The sequence below is a fragment of the Hevea brasiliensis genome, chromosome 5 (assembly GCF_030052815.1).
Source record: "Hevea brasiliensis isolate MT/VB/25A 57/8 chromosome 5, ASM3005281v1, whole genome shotgun sequence".
Lineage (NCBI taxonomy): Eukaryota > Viridiplantae > Streptophyta > Magnoliopsida > Malpighiales > Euphorbiaceae > Hevea > Hevea brasiliensis.
In genome coordinates, this window is record NC_079497.1 from 111496709 (window position 1) to 111519341 (window position 22633).

Sequence of the window (22633 nt, forward strand, 5' to 3'; positions counted from 1 at the left end):
CAGTTCATGATTTTCTCGGTAGGCAGTACTGCTATCTGTAGTCCCTAATTCGTATACCAATTTATCCAAACTAAATAAATAAGTCTAGGCATACTATGGGCAATTAAACATTTTTAATTATTTTAGCACTATTCATCACATTATTTTTCTGCATCTGTTCATTGGTACCATAAATTTTATATTAATAGGACATTAGTCCCAATTTACATTTTCATATCATTTTTAATATTTAATTATCCTCATGAGTATTTTAATTATCATATATAGCATTTTTTTCCCATGAACCTTTCTTTAGGTTCATTTTGATGTGTTATATTTATCTAGAAATTTGACTAGGTTAGGATGTCTATTTGGTCATATTTCCTTCATAATAAATGCTCCTCTATCTTTAAACTTGAATTTCAGTTTTTGAATCACTGAATTTGGGGTTATAGAACTCAAGTTATGGTCAAAATACCATAACTCGTCCCTTTGCCTCTAAGCTGTCCAGAATTTATAATTTCTAGTCAATAAAGTTTGACCAGTCATTTGATTATTTTATGGTCATTTTTAGACTTAAGTTCCTTCACAAGATATGTTCCTCTATGTCTTAGGGACTCCCATGTATAATTTCATAATTTTTAAAGCTTGGTATAGGGAGTTATAGTCAGTGTATTAACCTGGACTCTCAATCTTATAAGGGCAATAATCAACTTCAGGGCAGTATGTTTGACCCTCTTTTTAGGGTCTTTACACTTAGAATTTGGCAAAGGTGTCTAAATCAATGTTGTAGCCCTAAGTATCATGTTTTCAGATCATATTGGCACATCTCAAATAAAATTTCCTAGTGGGAGTTATGGCCAAATGAACACACGAGTATCAAATGGCATTCTAGATTTAACTTAACATTTTTCATATTTCAATTCCTAATTTTGGCTAATATTTTCCCTAGGATACAATGGTTTCTAGAGCTTGGTCAAAACATAAAAATTATTGTGCTATGTCTTATAAAACTTTGAGCACTAGTTTCACTCAATTTGCAGCTTTAGAGACGAAGTTATGACATTTTTACCAAAACTGGTCAAGCACACCAAAGGAACAGTATTTTGGACAATTTCTGGGTTGGCAGTTTTAGTTACTCAACTTGTGCTAACAATTTGATTTGGTTAAAAGCAAAACTGGGTCAAGTGGTCTTCATAAAAAGTGTAACCCTATGTCTAAGCTTTCCATTGATGTAAATTTTAGGTCATTTAGACCAGTATAGAGAGAGTTATGACCAAATGAACAGTACATTTGGTCATTTTCTAGGTTGGCAGTTTTAGTGACTCAATTTGTGCTAACAATTTGATTTGGTTAAAAGCAAAACTAGGTCAAGCAGTCTTCATGAAAAGTGTAGCCCTATGTCTAAACTTTCCATTGATGTAATTTTAGGTCATTTGGACCAGTATAGAGAGAGTTATGACCAAATGAACATGTATCATTTGGTCATTTTCTGGGTTTCAATGTTTGGTCACCCAGGTTTGGGCAGAGAATTGGTCATGATTTTGGAAAAATTTGGACATGGTGTCTACATGAAAAATGTGCTATTTTGAGTCTATTTTCACTTCCAATTGGCCTCATACCAATTGGAGTCACACATTTTCAATTATGGGTCAATAAACCCACTGGACTCATTGAGTCCAAACCTGCAGAAAATTAAACACTCCCAATATCTCAATTCCTTCAACTTCCTTACTTCAATTTGCATGCAATAAACTTCTATAAGCAACAATTTCAACTCAATAGGTCAATTTCAACATTTACACCAAGTCCTCAAGCATTTACATAAACCCTAGTTTTCAAAGTTTTAAATTTTCACAAACACTACACAATCAAACACTCAAACATTTCAACTCATCACACATTGTAACGCCCCTCACCCGTCTATTGTATAGCCGAGCAAGAAGTGCCACATTCGGTGCCAGAGCACCCTATCTTGTCTTGTCATGTCTATTGTAAATTTTAATGTCATTTAAGTCAGGTGATTTATGTGTAGAATTTTTTTTTTTTATATCTTATTTCTGTGGAGACCCGGACATATCCTCCTCTGTTTTATTAGCATCTGGCGGGTTCCACTATCACCTGTTAACATATTCATAGTCATCTCACATATTTTCATATTATATTCTCTTTTATCATATCATTCATAACTATTTATGAGATCTCAAAATGAAGTATCATCTATTGCATTCATATGAAAATTCATAGATAATAAATTATAAGTTTTCATTTCAATCTCAAGTTTAATTTCAAGTCCAAAATGAAATACATCATAAACTAGTAATTACATCATGAGTAAATATAATGAACCAAAATTCTAGTCTATACATGGGCCCTACCAAAATACAAAAGACCTGTGAGGTGACTCTGGACAATAGCAGATCTGATCAGAACTCGCTGCACTCATCGGTGCTGGCCATTCTGCCGGGACCGATCTCCGACCTACGCGATGAAAAACCAACGCGCTAAGCATAACGCTTAGTGGTGTATAATTTATAATAACAATAATTTAACATTTGAAATAATATCTGCAACTCATAATTTCTGGGTCTTTTATATTTTTGTTACTCTTTGGAAACAATTAACATTATCGGGATCTTTTATGATTACTTATTGTATTTTAAGTCTTAATTAATTTTTATCAGTGCCCAAGAAACCTATAACAAATTATAAAAGCTGGATGCATTGGTGTATACTAGTTAGACAACCATATGTCTATCCAAAGATATCGTCTGTCGTGCACGAGGCCACCGTCGCACGAGACTCATCGCCAGCTTGTAAAGCCAGAATAAAGTAGGCACAATGGCCAGTAAGTAGGCATATAGTCTGTAGAACAATCATACCAGACATATATTGTCAGTTCATGATTTTCTCAGTAGGCAGTACTGCTATCTGTAGTCCCTAATTGGTATACCAATTTATCCAAACTAAATAAATAAGTCTATGTATACTATGGGCAATTAAACATTTTTAATTAATTTAGCACTATTCACTATTACTATTTTCTAGTACTATTTATTGGTACCATTAATTTCATATTAATAGGACATTAGTCCTAATTTACATATTCATATCATTTTTAATATTAAATTTTCCTTATGAGTATTTTAATTATACTATATAGCATTTTTCCCATGAACCTTTTTTTAGGTTCATGTTGATGTGTTATCTTTATCTAGGAATTTGACTAGGTTAGGATGTCTATTTAGTCACACTTGTTTCATAACAATTGCTCCTCTATGTTTAAACTTGAATTTCAATTTTTGAATCACTGAATTTAGGGTTATAGAACTCAAGTTATGGTCAAAATACCAAAGGAATAGTATTTTGGGACAATTTCTGGGTTGGCAATTTTAGTGACTAAACTTGTGCTAACAATTTGATTTGGTTAAAGGCAAAACTGGGTCAAGTGGTCTTCATGAAAAGTGTATCCCTATGTCTAAGCTTTCCATTGATGAAATATTAGGTCATTTGGGCTAGTATAGAGAGAGTTATGACCAAATGAACACATACTATTCATTTGGTCATTTTCTGGGTTGGCAGTTTCAGTGACCCAAATTGTGCTAATAATTTGAATTGGTTAAAGGAAAAACTGGGTTAAGTGGTCTTCATGAAAAGTGTAGCCCTATGTCTAAAATTTCCATTGATGAAATTTTAGGTCATTTGGACCAGTATAGAGAGAGTTATGACCAAATGAACACGTACTATTCATTTGGTCATTTTCTGGGTTTGGTGCAGGGTAATCCGAATTTGGGCAGTATTTAGGTCAAGTTTTGGACAGAATTTGGGCATGGTTTCTTCATGAAAAATGGGCTATATTGAGTCTAATTTCACCTCCAATTGGCCTCATACCAATTGGAGTCACACATTTTCAGTTATGGGTCAATAAACCCACTGGACTCAGTGAGTCCAAACCTGCAGAAAATTGAACACTCCCAATATCTCAATTCCTCCAACTTCCTTACTTCAATTTGCATGCAATACACTTCTATAAGCAACAATCTTAACTCAATAGGTCAATTTCAACATTTTACACAAAGTCCTCAACATTTACACAAACCCTAGTTTTCAAAGTTTCAAATTTACACAAACACTACACAATCAAACTCCCAATCATTTCAACTCATCACACATTCTTATGAAACCATTTTTCATCATTTAAAAGCAACAAACCTCAAGTTCCATGGCTGCCAAAAATTCGAGGGTTCTTTGCTCAAGATTTTCTTTTTATTTCCATGGTATTTATACTTGGCTAAACATGTTTTTCATGTTTAATAAAGAGAAGAAAAGGGATTAGTACACTAACCTTACTTGAGCTTCCCTAACTTCAAATTTCTTGCTTCCGATGGGTGTCTATAGCTCCCTTAGGATGTGGGGAGTATTTTTTGTGAAGTGGGCTATGGGTTTTGGTGTGTAGAAGCTTGGGAAATCAAGCTTGAAACATGACAACAATGGAGGAAATGAGGGAAAGAGAGAGAAAAGAAATAGAGGAAGAAGATGAAAGTGGGTGAGAGTTTGTCCTCTAGTGCCTATTTATAATTTTTTTTTTAAAATTTTCCTAAGCTTTTTCTTTTCTTTTCTTTTCTTTTCTTTTCTCTTCTCATTTTCCTAATCTATTTCATAAATTTTAATTAATGTTAATTATTTTATTCTCTAATTTTTTTTTTTTAACATTTAGGTCAAAATTCACCTCTAGAGGTGAAATGACCAAAATGCCCTTCATGGTACTCATCGGGTTATTTTTATTATTTTATACCAATTAATAAAATCTCTAAATTTTTTTCTATATTTTCTTAACATTTATTTCTTCAATTTATGCCTCCTCACTATAGTTTAGGTGTAGTTCCAGACATTTTTTATTATCCGAACAGACATGAGTCATCGGAACAGTAAAATGTACGGACTACCTATGGTGGGGGCGTTACACACATTCTCATGAAACCATTTTTCATCACTTAAAAGTAATAAACTTCAAGTTCCATAGCTGCCAAAAATTCAAGGGTTCTTTCCTCTAGATTTTCTTTTTGTTTTAATGATATTTATGCTTGGCTAAACATGCTTTTCATGTTTAATAAAGAGAAGAAGAGGGATTAGTGCACTAACCTTACTTGAGCTTCCCAAACCTCAACTTTCTTGCTTCTTATGGGTATCTATGGCTTCCTTATTGAGTGGAGAGTATTTTTTGTGAAGGGTGCTAAAGGTTTTGAAGGGTAGAAGCTTGGGAAATCAAGTTTGAAAGCTTGAATATCAATGGAGGAAATGGGGGACAAGGGTACTAGAGGAAGAGAGAGAGAAATAGTAGAGAAGAAAATGGAGTTTGTGGCTTTTGTCTTCTAATGGGTGTATATATATATATATATATATATATATATATATATATATATATATATATATTCTATTGTGTACTTTAAATTTTGAAATTTTCATAAGTTTTTTTTTCTTTTCTTTTCCTTTCTTTTCTTTTCTTTTCTCTCCTCATTTTCCAAATTCAAATTCATAAATTTAATTTACGTTAATTATTTTATTTCCTAATTTTAATTTGACATGTAGGTCAAAATTCACCTCTAGAGGTGAAATGACCAAAATGTCCTTCATGGTGCTCATCAGGTTATTTTTATTATTTTATACCAATTAATAAATTCTCTAAATTTTATTTTATTTTCTCAAAATTTTTCTTATATTTTTTTAATATTTATTTCATTAATTTATGCCTCCTCACTATGGTTTAAGTGTAGTTTCAGACACCCTGATTGTCCGAACAGACATTAGTCGTCAGAACAGTAAAATGTACGGATTACCTTTGGTGAGGGCGTTACACAATATAAGATGAAACTCACCTATTAAATATATGGATCCGATATAATTATATCTTGTATCTATGATAGATCAGTTTAGACAAGAATTTCCTATCAAAATTGTGTTAAATAGATATAAATTGTAGTTAGGATGGCAACGGGTAGGGTACCAGCAAAAATTACCCTACCCGAATTTGAACCCGATTAATATTCACAAAACTTGAACCGTCTCAAACCCGATTAAAATTTATTCTCAACTATCCGAACCCATCCCAAACCTGATTGTTATTATCCGAAAAATACCCGAATCCATTTAATTTTATATATTTATTTAATAATCTATACAAAAAATTATTTTTATTAATAATTTATTATTTAAAAATTTATAATTTCATAAAATATTTTAATTTTATTTTATATAAAATAAAATATATAAATATTTATAAATATTATTATAAAAAAAACATATATTTTATATCTAATTAAATATTTATATAAACAGGCTCGAGTAACAGATACCCAACATATAAAACTCGAACCCATCCCAAACCTTATTATATACTACTCAAACTCGTCCTATTAGAATTCAATCGAATTGGGCACCAGTAAAAATCTGACCCGTTGCCATCCCTAATTGTAGTTTCTCATACTGATTAAATAAGTCTTAATTAATGAAAATTTCTAGAAATTGAAAAATCTCAAAAAAAAAAAAAAAAGTGTTACTCTGAAATAGAGTGGTAGATCCTATAAATGGTTTTGCACTACTTTAATTTGTTTCTAGCGAGACGATGCTCTTATATCAACAATTCCTCGTCAAGGTTTTTATTGTATTGTTGGCTATATAAGATAGTACGTTTATCTGCTTTATATATGGTTTTGGTTAGGGATCATAAGAAATTTGGGGTTTTTGGTCACAGGAATCATTCATGAAACAGATTAATTTTCACGAGGATGTTGGACTTATTTTTTTTTTATTCCAGAATATTTGGAATTTATCAATATACCAACAAATTTTATCAACAGATTTGAATTCATCAGTAATTATCATGAGATTACTAACAAAATTTAAATTGAGATATAAAAAAAAAAATTAGCATTTAAATCCAACAGAAATCTGTTGGTAATTTGCCAAATTTTGAAATTCTTAATAATTAATAAGAAAAAAATTTAGTATTTAAATTACTAATGGATTTGAAATTCATTGGTAATCCACCAGTGGATTCGAATGCATTGATAATTTTTGTGACATAAAAAAATTAGTATTTACATCACCAATTAGATTCTTATTGCTAAATTGTCGATGGATTTCAAAATTTATTAGTAATTTGTGAGGCATAAAAAAATTTTAACTATGTAAATTATCAACGGATTTAAAATTCATTGATAATTTGTGGCGTGAATTTTAAAATTCATTAATAATTTGTGAGGCATAAAAATTTGAAGGGTATAAATTACCACCAAAATTTGAAATTCCTTAATAATTTGTGGGACCAAAAAAAATTAGTAATCAAATTATCAACATTTTCAAAGTCCATTGGTAGTTATCAGAGGAAAAATCTTGCCCTTTTTTTTTTTACTAACCGGTTACTAATGGATTTCAAAATTTAAAAGATCAGCTTTTTTTCTTTAAAAAAATATAGCACAGGTATTTATATCTAAAAACGTGCATTTTCTTTTATCATTTCATTTATTCAATAATTTTTTTTCTCTTTCATTTTAATTTTTCTTTCTTTTTTCTCATTTTCTTATTTTTCTCCAATTTTCCTTCATTTCTCTTATTTTCTTCTCTTTTCTCTAATTTTCTTTTCTTTTATCTCATCATTTCTACTATTGTCTATCATTTTTCTTTTCTCCTCTCTCATCATTTTATCCTTTTTCCTCTTATTTTAATTTCTTCCCTCTTCTATCATCATTTTCTTTTCTTCTCTCATCATTTCTTCTCTTTTCTCTCATTTCCTTCTCTTTTCTCTCATTTTTTTTTCATTTTTCTATTATTTTCTTCACTTTCACTTTTTTTCCGTCTTCTTATAATTGTTAGAACCCAATTTAAATATGGTTGATTTAGTATTAATTAATATCATACAAGATTTTAGAGATAATAATTTTTAAAATTGCTGAAATTAGTAGTAATCTAATATCTTACTAGTGGTTAAGATTCATGTGGGATTTTATTTTATTTAGTTAAATTTTAGTGCTATAAAAATAGCACGTATTTGAGAAAATGGAGTTCTATAGAGTGTTTCTTATCTTTCAATAAGAATGTTCTCTGCTCTTAACATTTATTTTTTGTAACATTAATTGTTACCGTATTATTTTCTATTTTCATTAATATGATTTCCCCTCATTTCATTTTTTTATTTTTCAAATGCCATTTTTTTTATCTCACTATAATGTATTTCTAATAATTATTATCATAAAATAAAAATATATTTATAATAATAAAATATTTTCAATCTCAAAAATTAATCTAAAAAATAATAATAAAATTTATTATTTTAATTAAAAATAATTAAAAAATAAATAAATTACCAATGAATTAATCCGTTGGTAAAATTACTAACAGATTGCAATATTTGATTTTTTTTTTATTTAAATCCGTTAATATTTATCAACAAACTTGCAATCCGTTGGTAAAAAAATTGCTAACAAGGCCAATTGTGATCAACCAAATTGGTTGGTAATTTTAATTACTAACGAATTTTATAGGATTGCAATAAGAATCTTGTAGTGAACTACGGCTTCCATGAAACAGATGGAGAAAGAACCCTAAAACTCTAATTCAATAAAGATTTTTTTTTTAATTTAATTTTTTGGAAAGCTCAATGAATTAAGGCTACAAGTGAGATATAATACTTATAATTTTTGCTAACCATTTAAGGCTTTTTCTTATAAGTTTCCTAGTTAAAAAGCAGTTGATTGCATTCATTGTTATAGAATTCATCTATCATGATAAGATGTCATCATAATTTTAATCATATTTAATTATAACTATACTCTCAAAAGATATAATTATAATTTATCCTTAATTATGAGAAAATCTTATTATAATTAGTAAACTCACATAACAATATAACAATATAAGTGATTAAATTGATTTGCCAACTTCTTAACTAATGCCTTAAGAGTACTCATTAGAAAGATCCATTTATTTAGCTTTACACTAATTTTCAATTGACCAATGAAAAAAATATACTTGCTAATTTAAGTAATTTATTGCTTGAAAACTCTAAAAATAATGTGAAAAAATGAAATTGCAATCAATAAATTTTAATTCATTGATACTAAAATTATAAAATTTTAAATTCGAGATTCAATTGATATTAAAATTAAATGAAAAAAAATAAAATTACCAATTTAAAAGAATAATTACTTAATTTTGAGTCCTAAAACACAATATATATTGTATGATCCATATTAAGAATAGGTGAGAATGGATTAAATCTAAGTAAATAAATAAATAAATAAATAAATAAATATATATATATATATATATATATATATATATATATATATATATATATATATATATATATATATATATATATATATTTCAACTTTTATTATAATACAAGAAGTATGATTCTTTATTGTACTGAATTTTGAAAAATATTATGGACAAAATTGAAGGCTTTTTATGAAATCATTCATTGTTCAAACTTTAAAATTAAAAAAAAAAAAACACACACACTAATTGGTTTGGATAAAAATATGGCTTACATGTGTTTTAAATATATAAAAAGCATAGTTAGACAATTGAGGAGCCAAAAATAAGTATGTTACTCCATGTTTACTAATTTTCTTAACCAATTCCATATATATTAATTCATTAGAGTTAGTACAATTTGTAAAGGCGGAGCTCTCGTTCCTTATTAAACTCCGTTGGAGAGTATTCAAGAATCATTCATTCTAATATATTAGGCCACAATGTAGATTTAGAAGAGTGTGCCCTTTAAATTGCTCGAGGAGGAGACCTAATCTCAATACACAAAAATTAATCTGAGAATACCATAGCATACGTAAATGAAAAAATAATTATAATAATAATTAAGCACATTCTAGAAAATATCAGGTAGCAAAACTGACCTTTGAAAAGGAAATTAAACCTAAGGCCTAAGAGAGCCCCAACCCAAAAGTATATGGAAGATCATCAAATGAAATTATATTAATTATTCCAGAAGCAGATTTCCATAATTATATTGCCATTGATCTTTCATTTTCAGCTGTTATTAATGAAAGATAAATACTTAGTTCTTGATCAACACATTCCCCTTGCTTTGATTTTTTTTTTTTTGAAAATAAAAGGGATAATATTAGTAAAAGTCCTCAGACAGAGCTTGAACAATAAAATATGGTGGATGGTCAATACATTCACCCACATCTAACACAGAATGGGTCGCTCTAGCAAACCTATGAGCCACACCATTCACAGACCTATAAACATGTGCAAAAATAACTGAATCAATCTCAGACAATTGAGACTTACAATCCGAAATAAGCAAGCCAAAAAAAGATGAATCCTGATAAAAGAGATTCTTCAGAGCCTGAATTACTCCTAAAGTATCAGATTCAATAATAACTCGCGACTAGTCCTTGGAAAGCACCCAACTGAGTGCCTCTTTGATACCAACAGCTTCATCCTCCTTTGCCATTAAATTACCTTGCAATACCACATTCTTTGTTGCCAAGAAGCTACCATTCCAATCCCGTGCTACGAATCCCAGACCAAAACGAAAATCTGGAATTGCCGTGGTAGCATCAACATTAATCTTTAGCCAATTACGAGAAAGCTTAGACCAACGCCTGATCAAAGACTGAGAAGCAGCAGGGAGAACATTTGGTTCCTATAGTTAATTGTGATAAATTGTGTAATTCCTATAGTTAGCCGAAGTAACAAACTGAGATTGAGTATATCTCAAATAATTCGACATGCATATGTGCACACAATACTATACAATGAAGTTAACCTTTGGTTCATCTGTTGCAAATTGGATATGTGTGTGAGATGAGGTAAACAAAAAAATTAAAAGTGTACTTGATCTCATCTTCCTGGGTAAGAGGACACCCTTTTTCTTTAAATTTTTATTTTCCATGTTTGCTCTTGTTTCGACAGTGATGAGTTATAAAATGGGTAGCCCTTACCTTTTTCAAAAACCCTAACTCTAATTTAGGATTCAAACACGAAATTATAAACAACATTTGCTCTATGATAGGAGTTATAGGCATTTTTCAAAGGTTCTTATTAGAGAACTGAATATTGAAACAAATTAAGCAACAATTACCTTTGTCAATTGCCACAAAATAGATCTTTTCTTGCTATCTTCTTTATTTGGTAGTCATATTTTGCTATCTAATGATGTTGAGAGGCCCCTTTATTGCTGGTGCATATATATAAAAATTCCATGGAATTTTTCATTTTCTTCTTTTATATTAATTGGCCACCCACCTGAAGGATTCGAATCTTGAGCTCATGCTGTAGCTACCTATAGTCTATTTTCTCTCATATCACTGTCTACTGAAGGGGAATTTATTACCCAAAATTATCCCAATGCGCGCTCATTTTCATTCAGTAGTGACATTTGAGGATGTGGATGTGTAGAAGACGTGGGATCCAAATTAAATCAAGAGAGATATAAACAAGCTAAAAGGCTTGTCTTTTCTTGATGATCAGTGACGATCGATCTATACCATAATCTGCTTTTAGTGACCCTTCATATTGGAGATGGTAGCTGCAAATGACCCATTTCACGAAGTTCCAAGAATGTCTCAATATAGAAAGCAACTAATTATGTTAACATTTTGCGTCATTCAATACGCAATTCAAATTCTTTCTTCCAAGAATATATATTATCTGCTTGGCACTGCCCAAAATAGATAATCTTTTTGTTCTTTTGCTTTAATTGGACAAAGAAATTAATTGAAGAATATGATTGATCTAATGCAGATGAGATTACACTCTGAAGCTCCAAGTAGCTAGCTTTTGAAAAAAAAATAAAACAAACAAACAAAGGAAATGAAGGACAAATATGAGTGAAAATAGCAGCACAGGAGGAGATAAGATGGAAACATCAAATTAACTCACCATGTCTTCAATTAATTTCTTTGGCCAATTAAAGCAAAAGAACCAAAAGATGAGATTACACTCTGAAGCTCCAAGTAGCTAGCTTTTGAAAAAAAATAAAAAACAAACAAAGGAAATCAAGGACAAATATGAGTGAAAATAGCAGCACAGGAGGAGATAAGATGGAAACATCAAATTAACTCACCATGTCTTCAATTAATTTCTTTGGCCAATTAAAGCAAAAGAACAAAAAGATGAGATTACACTCTGAAGCTCCAAGTAGCTAGCTTTTGAAAAAAAAAAAACAAACAAACAAAGGAAATCAAGGACAAATATGAGTGAAAATAGCAGCACAGGAGGAGATAAGATGGAAACATCAAATTAACTCACCATTAAAGATTAGACAAAGGAGGTTTGTCCAAATATTTGTAAGAGTTATCTACATAACTAACCGATGTGGGATACTTAATACACCCCTCGCCTCTATAGTCAACACCTTTAGTGTAAAACACTTATGGAAAGCGCAACACTAATTATAAGGAGCTAAAACCAACTTAAGAAAATGAACTATGCCTATCCTATCCCCAAGTCTTTGTAAGGACGCATTACGCACATATTCATCGTCTACTTATCATATATGCTTGACAAAACGTTAAACTTGGCAGGTTACACCAGTAAATTTTATTATAGATTCACCAATAATTTGAACTCTTTTCAGACATATTTTAAAGATGATCACCAATTTGGTGAAAACCGTAATGTATAAAAGAACAATATATTCTGTTTGAATGATGGGTAACACGATTTCCAATTTGGAGAAAGAATCAGCAATAGCTGGATACCTGCCATACTGCCACCGAATTTCGTTTGTTTGGATGCTGCAGAAAAAAGAAAAGCTTACCTGCAAATTTGCACTGGCATGCACAGTTTTCATGCACGTTGAAAACGTTTCAAACCACCTCCTCTACCCTATTATCGTTTCCTTCACTTGTCTAACTATAGTTAGCTAATTAATGCAATCCCTTTGCTTCTACCAAAGCAAAAACAAGATTTTTCATTTCATCTGTTAAATAATTAAGGATATAATCAATTTAAATTCAAATCATCTAAAAAAAGATGCATAAAATGCAGAGATTGGTAGTCTTTTTTTTCCCCCTTAGTAATTAAAATGGTAAATAAAACTGAATGAAGATACAATTAATTTCCAACTGCAAGTACAATAGGACAAATGAGCAGAGGTTTTCATTACTGCTAGTTGAGTAGTGCCCAGATTTAATCTTCTGGTAGCGAGGTAGGTGAGATTCCAAAATCAAGTTGTAAGTAAAGCAACCCATCAAGGCAGGCCAAAGCTTATTATCCTAGCATGGGTGTACCGTGGGGCCTTGGTGACAGGGTATTAATTAGAAGACGTATGCTAAATTTTTTCTGAATGTTTCATTAATAGATTTACTTGTTTATATAGGCCAAAGCTCTATGATCCACAAAGTCTTGAGCTATTGTTATTCAGACCTTTGTTATGTCCTTACACTCATATATTTGAGCTCCTTCACAAATCATGAAAGGTGAATCTCACATTTTATATGATTGAAAGAGTATCCCTCACAGTACATTTAATAATTTCTTCTGCTTAGCTTGTCAAGCTTTTGCAAAACTTTTAATGTGATCCATACACAAATCCATAAGGTTGTCTCTCAACAATTAAACTTGACGAGTAGCTAGGATGTCTTACTACATAACCTTTAATCTTGAAATGTCTTATTCGTTGCTGACTCTTCCTTCACATAGAATGACACAACAGTACTTGCTATAAAATAATATTTATGCATATACTAGTTGTTTTGAAGAAGCCTATTGGCCAAAGTTTAGATTGAGAATTCTTTGCCAAATTTTTCCTGACCTCAAATTATTAATAAAATTTATTACTTATCAAATGTTGATGTCACCGATAAATCAGTTCAATCATAATTGTTTTAGGAATTTTTCTTATACAGACCAAATTTATATGGACTCAAAATATAAGATATATGATGGGATCTATACATGAGTCCCATGTATTTATATTTTGTATTCATAATAAATTAAATTTAGATAAAATTTTCCCTTATTTTAGAAACACTCTCAAACGTCATAGCCTAAGCTTAAGATATGCTCAACAACTAAATTTGTGATGTGTGTAATTAAAATTCATTTAACTTTAAAATCTCATAGTTAAAAAGATGATTATAATATTATTAAATTAATTTTTGTTAATTATTTACCTTTATTTTTTACTAATTAAAAACAAAATTTTATATTAAATTATTTGCTAAACGATCGATACATACAAAAAGAGTCACCAACCAATAAATTTATACATAAAAGATGTATAAATAAAGAAAATTTTTGGGTTGAAAAGTCTTATTCATGAATGGAAAATGAAATGATAGATCATTGACAAGACAAAATACAGGAATTAATTTATTTTTTTTAAAGGGAGATCCAATTGCAAGTACCCATGATAACGACACAGAAAATGAAAGGCAAACTTGCACATGTGCTCCTTGTATTATTGCACTAATTTGATATTAATCATCTTTTACTTTGCAATGATGAAACCTTCAAACCAATTTCACGTACAGTTAGCTTCAAAACTTGGACTCTTGTTACAAGCCTGCCAATTTAGAATTTCATTAATAAAACTGTACCCGATAAGAAGATTATACAATTAGAAGATTTAGAACACAATCTTCTCGACCACTGGCAAGCAATGTTACTGTTGATAATTCAAAAGCAAATGTCAAATGGCCATTGAATTAATTATATATTATTTAAGGTACGTGTTGATTACTTTCTTTTTTTTTTTTTAATCATTTGTTTGATTAATTTTTTTAGTATAATTTATTCTATAATAAAGGTTTCATTTATTTCATAAAAAATAAAAAATATATTTTTTTAAAAAATATTTTTTATAAAAATATTTTTCATTATTTAATTGCAATGTCAAATTAATGGTATATATTTCTATTGTATATGCATAAATATTTTCATATTTCAATAAAATTATCAAAGTTTAGAAATGAAAAATAACTTAGGCTCCATTTATTTTGTGAAAAATAATTTATATATAAAAAATATTTTATGAAAAATATTTTTTGTTATTTGGTTGCGATATTAAATTAATAGTGTATATATATAAAGTATTTTCACATTTAAATAAAATCATCAAAATTTAAAAAATAAAAAATGACTTCCTCTCTTAAAAAGAGAAAATTATTTTTCTTAAAAATGACTTAGTTTTCCAGTTAACTAAAAAAATATTTTTCATTGACTCAATTTTCTGAGTACTCCAAATGCTAAAAAATGAGAAAAATATTTTTCGTGAAATAAATGGAACCTAAATCTTAAACTAAAGACTTTTATAGCTTTGAAAACACTCTCATTATTCGATAATTTCCACAAGCACAAATTCCACTTTTATAGGCCCAAAATTTTTTCACAAAATAATCCACTTTCAATACCATTGAATTAAAATTTATTAATTTTATTAATTAGATTAATTTTAATTATTCATTATATTATTATTTATATAACAAGATTTTTTCCGCATGGATAAATAATGATATTTATGTTAAGAAAATAAATTTAACAGTAAGTTACACTATATAATATATAACAACATAAAAAGTAAAAAAATAAAATAAAATAAAATTTGTACAAGGAGCTTACATGTATGTATATTACAATTAGGATTAGGTTGGCTTTCTAAAGAATAAGAAGAAATCAATTAAAATAGGTCTAATTGGTATTGATATAGAACTACTAAGTAATGAATTTTTTATTAAAATTAAAGAGAAAAGCCAAAAAAATGGCTCGACTTTTGGGCAACATACCAATTCCATACACCCTTACTTATCAAGCTACTAAAGCAAAATTGTTAAATTTTAAAGGTAATGCCGGATAAGTTACATTTTAATTTATTTTAATATGAATTTATATAAGTATTTATATTAATTAAGTTTAATTATATAGTCTTATAAGTGATTAAAACTCATAATTTAATTGAAACTCTGATATCATATTAAATTTTAAAAAAATACTGATAAAATCAATTCATTTTAATATATGATTATATAAGTAATTAAATTATTTTATATCAAAATAACTGTTATATTTTGTTCTTTTATTTTATATTTTGTCAATGTCGAACATTAGCCAAGTTCATTTTTCAACCCTTTACACTTTAAAAAATATTGAATTTGAATTTGCATTTTTCCTTTTTTTTTTAATAATTTGGTATTGAAATTTGCGAGCCAGCTTAGAAGTGCTACCAAATTTTAAATAATTATATCTTAAAAAAATTCAAATTATTATAAATTAAACACATGCATTTAAAGATGGCCTCATATTGTCTCGAATATTTAAATTAGTTCTAATAAAACATGATTACTAGAGCCATAATCCCATTTCTCTCCGAGGTATTAAGAAAATATACTATAATCCCATAATCAATCATCATTAGGAGACATTTGTATAGGCTGCAATGCATTACCAATCTTGAAAAGTAGTGGCCGACAACAAATATATGGTTGCATGATACGGAGTCCTTGCAGGTGTCATCATCAACTTTCACTGAAATTAAAATAAATTTATATATAGCTTATTAGCACGTGCCTAAATGTACTGGTGGAAACTCTTATAATTTCAGTGGACCTGTCTGCCAAACGCAGAATTTGGGGTATTATTATTATTGGCTTGTGGACTTCTCGTCATGATCGGTGGGCTGGAGTGTGAGTTTGGTATGTTATCCACTCGCTTGAATCCAAGCACTTGCCAACCTTCAATACGTTGAAACTTCAAAGCAATATACAAAGTTACGTACCTAGGAATGATATAATTGAATAATACATGTGGTCACTTCCCTAGCTAAAGAACAAAGAACAAAGTACTAATGTAAAATTCACGTGGAGGCTTGACCTTGGACCATTCCTTTCTGAAAGTGTTTATGGTTTAGGCATCAAGTAAACACTTCTTCTTGGATATATATCCATAGAAATTAAGCCTTTTGGTCCATTCCTTCGAGATTTGATCCTTGCTTTGCTTGGCCATCTCTATCCCATCACGAGTCTCACAGATTTAGCACAGCCGTCTTCGCCTTTGCTTCTTTAATAATCACTTGTCCACTCTCTGTCTCCATTACTTTCTGTTGCTTTCTTTCCCTTGTAAATTCCACTTTTTTTCTACTCCATGGAAAAAGAAAACTCACGATTAATAATTATAAAAAAAACTCTAATTTAAAATCTTTCTATTTTTTATATTTATTAAATAAAAAAAATAATTACACTCTTTTATTTTTTATATAATTAACTCTAATTAATTTCGAATTTAAAACGTCACATGTACTGCCATGCAGTGCGCACGTGGGAACAAGCAGCACAAGCCAAGAATCGGAAGTTTATTTGATTGGTTGAAGTGATGGGCTATGAGACATGAAACGTGGAGGCTCATCAAAAGCCCCAACCCACTTTCACCAATCATTGCTCCAACGGGACCCTCCAAACCAGTCTTCCAAACGATAAACACTGCTCATGCACGCCTCCATTCCGAGTTATAGCTCTTACTATTTGCAAAAATCAAAGACAACCTCCAACCCATTAGTTGGAATTTTCCACCGTTGGAGATTAAAAAATTTGTGTTTTAAGAATAATTATAGAAATAATTTTCATTTTATATTAGGAAGGATTTTTTTTTTTTTATACAACTTACAAGTAGGATCCCTCTTCTTCATTCCACGTATTTATGGTATTTTTTTTATAAGAAAATATTTATAGTAATTGGGACATACTTTTAAATCAAATCAAATATATAAGGAATGTGGAAGTATTTCTTTTTTTTTTTAGAATAGGAGGGAAAATATTTTATTAATAGAAAATAGAGTAAGAATTAAAATATAAATTAATATATTATATTTCTGTAAAAATGAAATTAATTACTTATATAAAAAAAAATAACTTAAAAAAGCTAATAATATTGACAAAGTGTGAAGGCTGATCAGTAAGCAAATTACGTGTTCTACTCCTCAATTTCATTATCTTTTTATATAAGTCCTATTAGATAACAATAAAATTTAGATTTCTTACTAAAATAATTATTTACACCTTATAGAGTACTCTTATCTAAAAATAAAATAATCATCAAATAAAATAAATAATTTTATTAAATAAATTATACACTCAATGTCTATTAATAATGAGAGATTTAAAGATTTATTCACTCGAGAATGAGATATGATCAGAATTCATTTTAAACATAAACAAATATGAAAGTTATTAGAAAAAATTAAAATAAAAAAGAAAAAGGAGGAGGAAGAGTTAAAATTGGCAAAAACACCCTTTGTTGACCACCCAAAAAAGAGATCAAGGAGATGAAATAAGAGAGAAGAGGAGAAATAATGAAAAAGATGGAAAGAATGAGGAGTTTCTGGAGAGAAGAGCCTCCGAGAAAGTCAAAATGTTAATTTCACTTAGGTTATAAATTTTTTTAAGTTCGATCGAAATTTAAATTATTAATAAACTTTAAATTATTAATTTAAAATTATAATTTTTAAAATCGTGTGATTTTAAATTCGTCTCAATTAAAAGTAAATGAATAAAAAATTTTAATTTAAATTCAAAAATAATTTTAAGAATGATTTTTGAAAATAATAATTCTAATATCAAATTTTAAAATCATATTGATATTTCTTAATTTGCTACTCGATTATTCAAATTTTAGTCCAATTTTTTATTTTGAATTATTATAGCAAACATGTAAATTTAAGATACACGCACAATCGCATAATCAAATATTATATAAAAGATAAAAAAAAAATATATAGGATCTAAATTGTTCGATCGTAAGGTCTACATCTTCGGGCATAATAAGAGAAAAAAGTTTCACCAACTCTAATCTCAGTATATTTTTTGAATATCTCACAAATCTACCACGATCGAGATCTTCTCACTTACACCTTAAAAATAAAAGAATACCCAAATAGCCTATATCTACTTAGTGGCAACAACCTTTTATTAGTTTTTGAAATATGTGTCTTCCACATAGATAATTAAATGATTTATAGTTTTTAAAGAAATTTTAAAATTTAATATATATATTCTGTGGTCCTAGTCTTGGATATGCTCGTGGTCCATTCCAACTTATGTTAGTATGCAATCGAGACATGACGAAAATTTCTTAGTCAGCGATTAAATATAGAGTAAATAATTAGGAATAAATAAAAGATTATTTTTATGCTGTAACTAATATTATTATTATAATATTTATTAAACATCTCTTTGAAAAATATGCTAAATAAATAAATAATATCATATATACCCAACATAAAATAACCACTTGTTTTGCAGAAACGTGCATTTTGGCCACGATATGAAAATCTGACCAGAGATTCGTGTCACCAACTATATAAATATAATAAAAGAGAAGGTTAATTAGGGAATAATGAAATTAATTATTTATAAGATATAATAAAATAATTATATAGTGGACCAGTTATTTTAGATAAAATATTTTACATGAAATAATAATCTAATAGTAAATTAATATATATGTATGAGTGGATTTACATATATACATTAGTCGGTCTCAAAAATTTATAATCACCTTACAGTATTTTTTTTTAAATAGCTATATTTACATATATGTCTAACGATGATTGGGTTGTCATTTTATTTTAAATGTTGATATGAAATAATTGTTTTATTATATAATTTTTCAATACTCATTTTAAATAAATTTTTTTATTTTTTTAAATTAATTATTTATAATTTTTATAAAAAAAATAAAAAATATAATTATGTTTTTATATACTATTCATTTATTAATATTATAGTACAGTTTTAGTTATAAAAAGTTATTTTTTTATTAGAATGATTAAAAAAACTTAAATTTTTAAAAATTTTAATTTATTTTAAAAATTAAAAATAATTTTTCAGTTTTTTATTTAAAAATTAACACATGTAAATGTAATTAAAAAAAAAAAAAAAAGAAAGGGTAATCCAACCTTTTCAACTGAATAGAGGCTTCAAATTCCTAAGTGGAATAAAAATGCAATTCACGGCCACCCATTATATAATTCATTAATATAGGGTACAAATAAAGGTGGTCAAATGCGGGCTAACTTGTAAAGGCATGAAATATTCGATTATTGACTTACATGCATAGGAAGAGTCAAGTGGGCTTACCTAAGGCATGAGAGGCAAATTAAGAATGTCACCATACTGTACAGCTGCCTCCGACCAACAAAAGGACTATTATCAACGTCTTAATATTACTCAGCAAGGGACCTTCCTACCTATTAAAGGCTTTGATTTTACCCCTTTTAACACTATTTTAGCCATTAAAACTCTCTACCTCTTTTTTTTTTTTCTCCATGTATATTACTACTTAAAATTTTTCACAATGATTAAAAAATAATTAAATAATCTATATTTTAACAAAATATTTTTAATTTAATTAAATTATTTTAATTATCTCACCTAATTAAGGAAGGTATTGTATTTAATAAAGATAAGACTAAAATTAAAAAAAAATTAATACTTATTAATCTTTTTAAAACGATAAATGATTATGGAAAAAATAACTTTTAAAAAATACATATAAAAGTGAATAGAGATAGTGCAACTTTAATTTTTCTTTTATTTTCTTTGTTAATGTTTTAATTATTTTATTAATTTTACTTTACTTTAAAATTAAATTCAAGATATCATACTCCTTCCATCCATTTTTATCTATCATTTTTTAAAAGATGTGTTATTCATAATTATCTATTATTTTGAAAAATTAAGAAATATTAATTATTTTTTTCAATTTTATAATTATCTGTATTAAATATAGTGACTCTATGTATAATTTTTTAAAACTCAACTTAATAGCTCGATTTTTCTTTCTTAATTAAGAGAGATAAATTATAAATTTAATTAAATTAAATAATATTTTATTATAATTTAGGAAATTTAATTACTTTCTCAATCAATTTGGATGAGTGAGTATTTTAAATATAGTTTTTATTTTTAATTTTTTTAATGGGTGCCTATATGTGTACCCATTAAAGATCATTAATTACACTTATTGCATTCATTAAGGAATACACTCTACTAATATGGGAAACTACAATTTTAATGATAAATACACCATTTTCTATAATAGTGGGTGCATTTATCATTAAAATTGTATTCCCTTCCTATTATAGATTATTTTGAAAAAAAAATTTTACTTTATTTATTATTTTAAAAAATTAAAAAGTATTAATTTTTTTCCAATTTTATTTTTATCTATTATTATTTTCAATGCATTTAGCTATTTTTAACGCCTTTTTATATTCTAATGATATCATAAGGGTACTTTAGTCAATTATTAGTATTTTTTTTTCTATAAAAATGATGCTATCCAATGATTTGCTTAATCCTTGTGAAAAACTTTAAAAAGCTATTAAAATGGATGGAAAGAGTAATTTTTGTATTAATAAAGTGTATTAAATGAATTTTAATGAACGTGTAATTATTTTAATTTATTTATTATATTATTGCCTCACTTAAGGGTTTATTTAATATAAACTTAAATTTATACGAGAATAAATTTAATAATTATTAAATAAAATATTTATATCGAAATTTATGTAAAATTAATTAAAGTGTATATAATAAATATATAAATGTAAATATTTAATATGATAGTTACCAAACTCATTCTTCTTTCTATAGCTGCATTATTCATATAATGCTGAGTGGATTCTCTAGTAGAATCAATGGGTCTTACAATGGTGGATATCTGAGTTTGGGGCTCTGTTGTATGCCGGAAGGTCTAAAGACATTAGAGGAAATTACTCTTGCCTAAAAATTTAAGTATCAGCTAGACCACAACCTTATAATAAAAAATTCAAGAATAATTTTAGGAAAAAAAAAAATCTCTCTTGCCTTTAATTTTCTCGTCATAAATTCCAATGAACAGAGACCACAACTTTGTAGATGACAAGTATGGTCTGCTGGTTTGTCAACTATTAGGAAAGCTACAAGTAATATAAAATGCACGTGCTTGTGGGAATAGAATTGGGTTGTTAGCAGCTGCTGATAAATGTTAAATTTGAAGAAAATATTGATTAAATTATATTTTAATTTATTTAATATATAAATTTATGTAAGTAATAAATTAATTTATTCATCAAATAATTAATTAATTCGATGTTACAATTTAATTATTTATATTCTTTCAATATAAAATGATTTGTTTAAAAAAACTAGAAGAGGAATATGAATGGAAACTGGAAAGCACCCTTATAACATGGGATGTCCCAGGGGACCATATTTTAAAGATATGTTAGCTGTTATAGAATATTAATTGTCAGTTTGAATTTATTGTTAAAAAAAAATATTAATTAGAATATACTAAAAATTATTTTGATATTAAATTAAATATATTTTAATTATAAAAACTTTAAATTATTTAATTAGAGAGACTAATATCATGTTAAAAAATCATTCAACTTAAATGTTAAAATTTAAAATACATGATCATCATTGAGTTTTAATTAAGTCAAATTTTATAAAATTTTTTATCAACCAGAAACAGTTTCAATTAGTTACATTCATTTTATATAAAAGCAAACACTAATTTATAAACAAGATTTAACTCAATAATATTAAAATTGTCTGTAAGAGATTTCGAGTTTGAATTTAGAATATTTAAATAAAAAATTTAAAAAAATTGTGTAGAATCCCATTGGCCAAAAAAATGT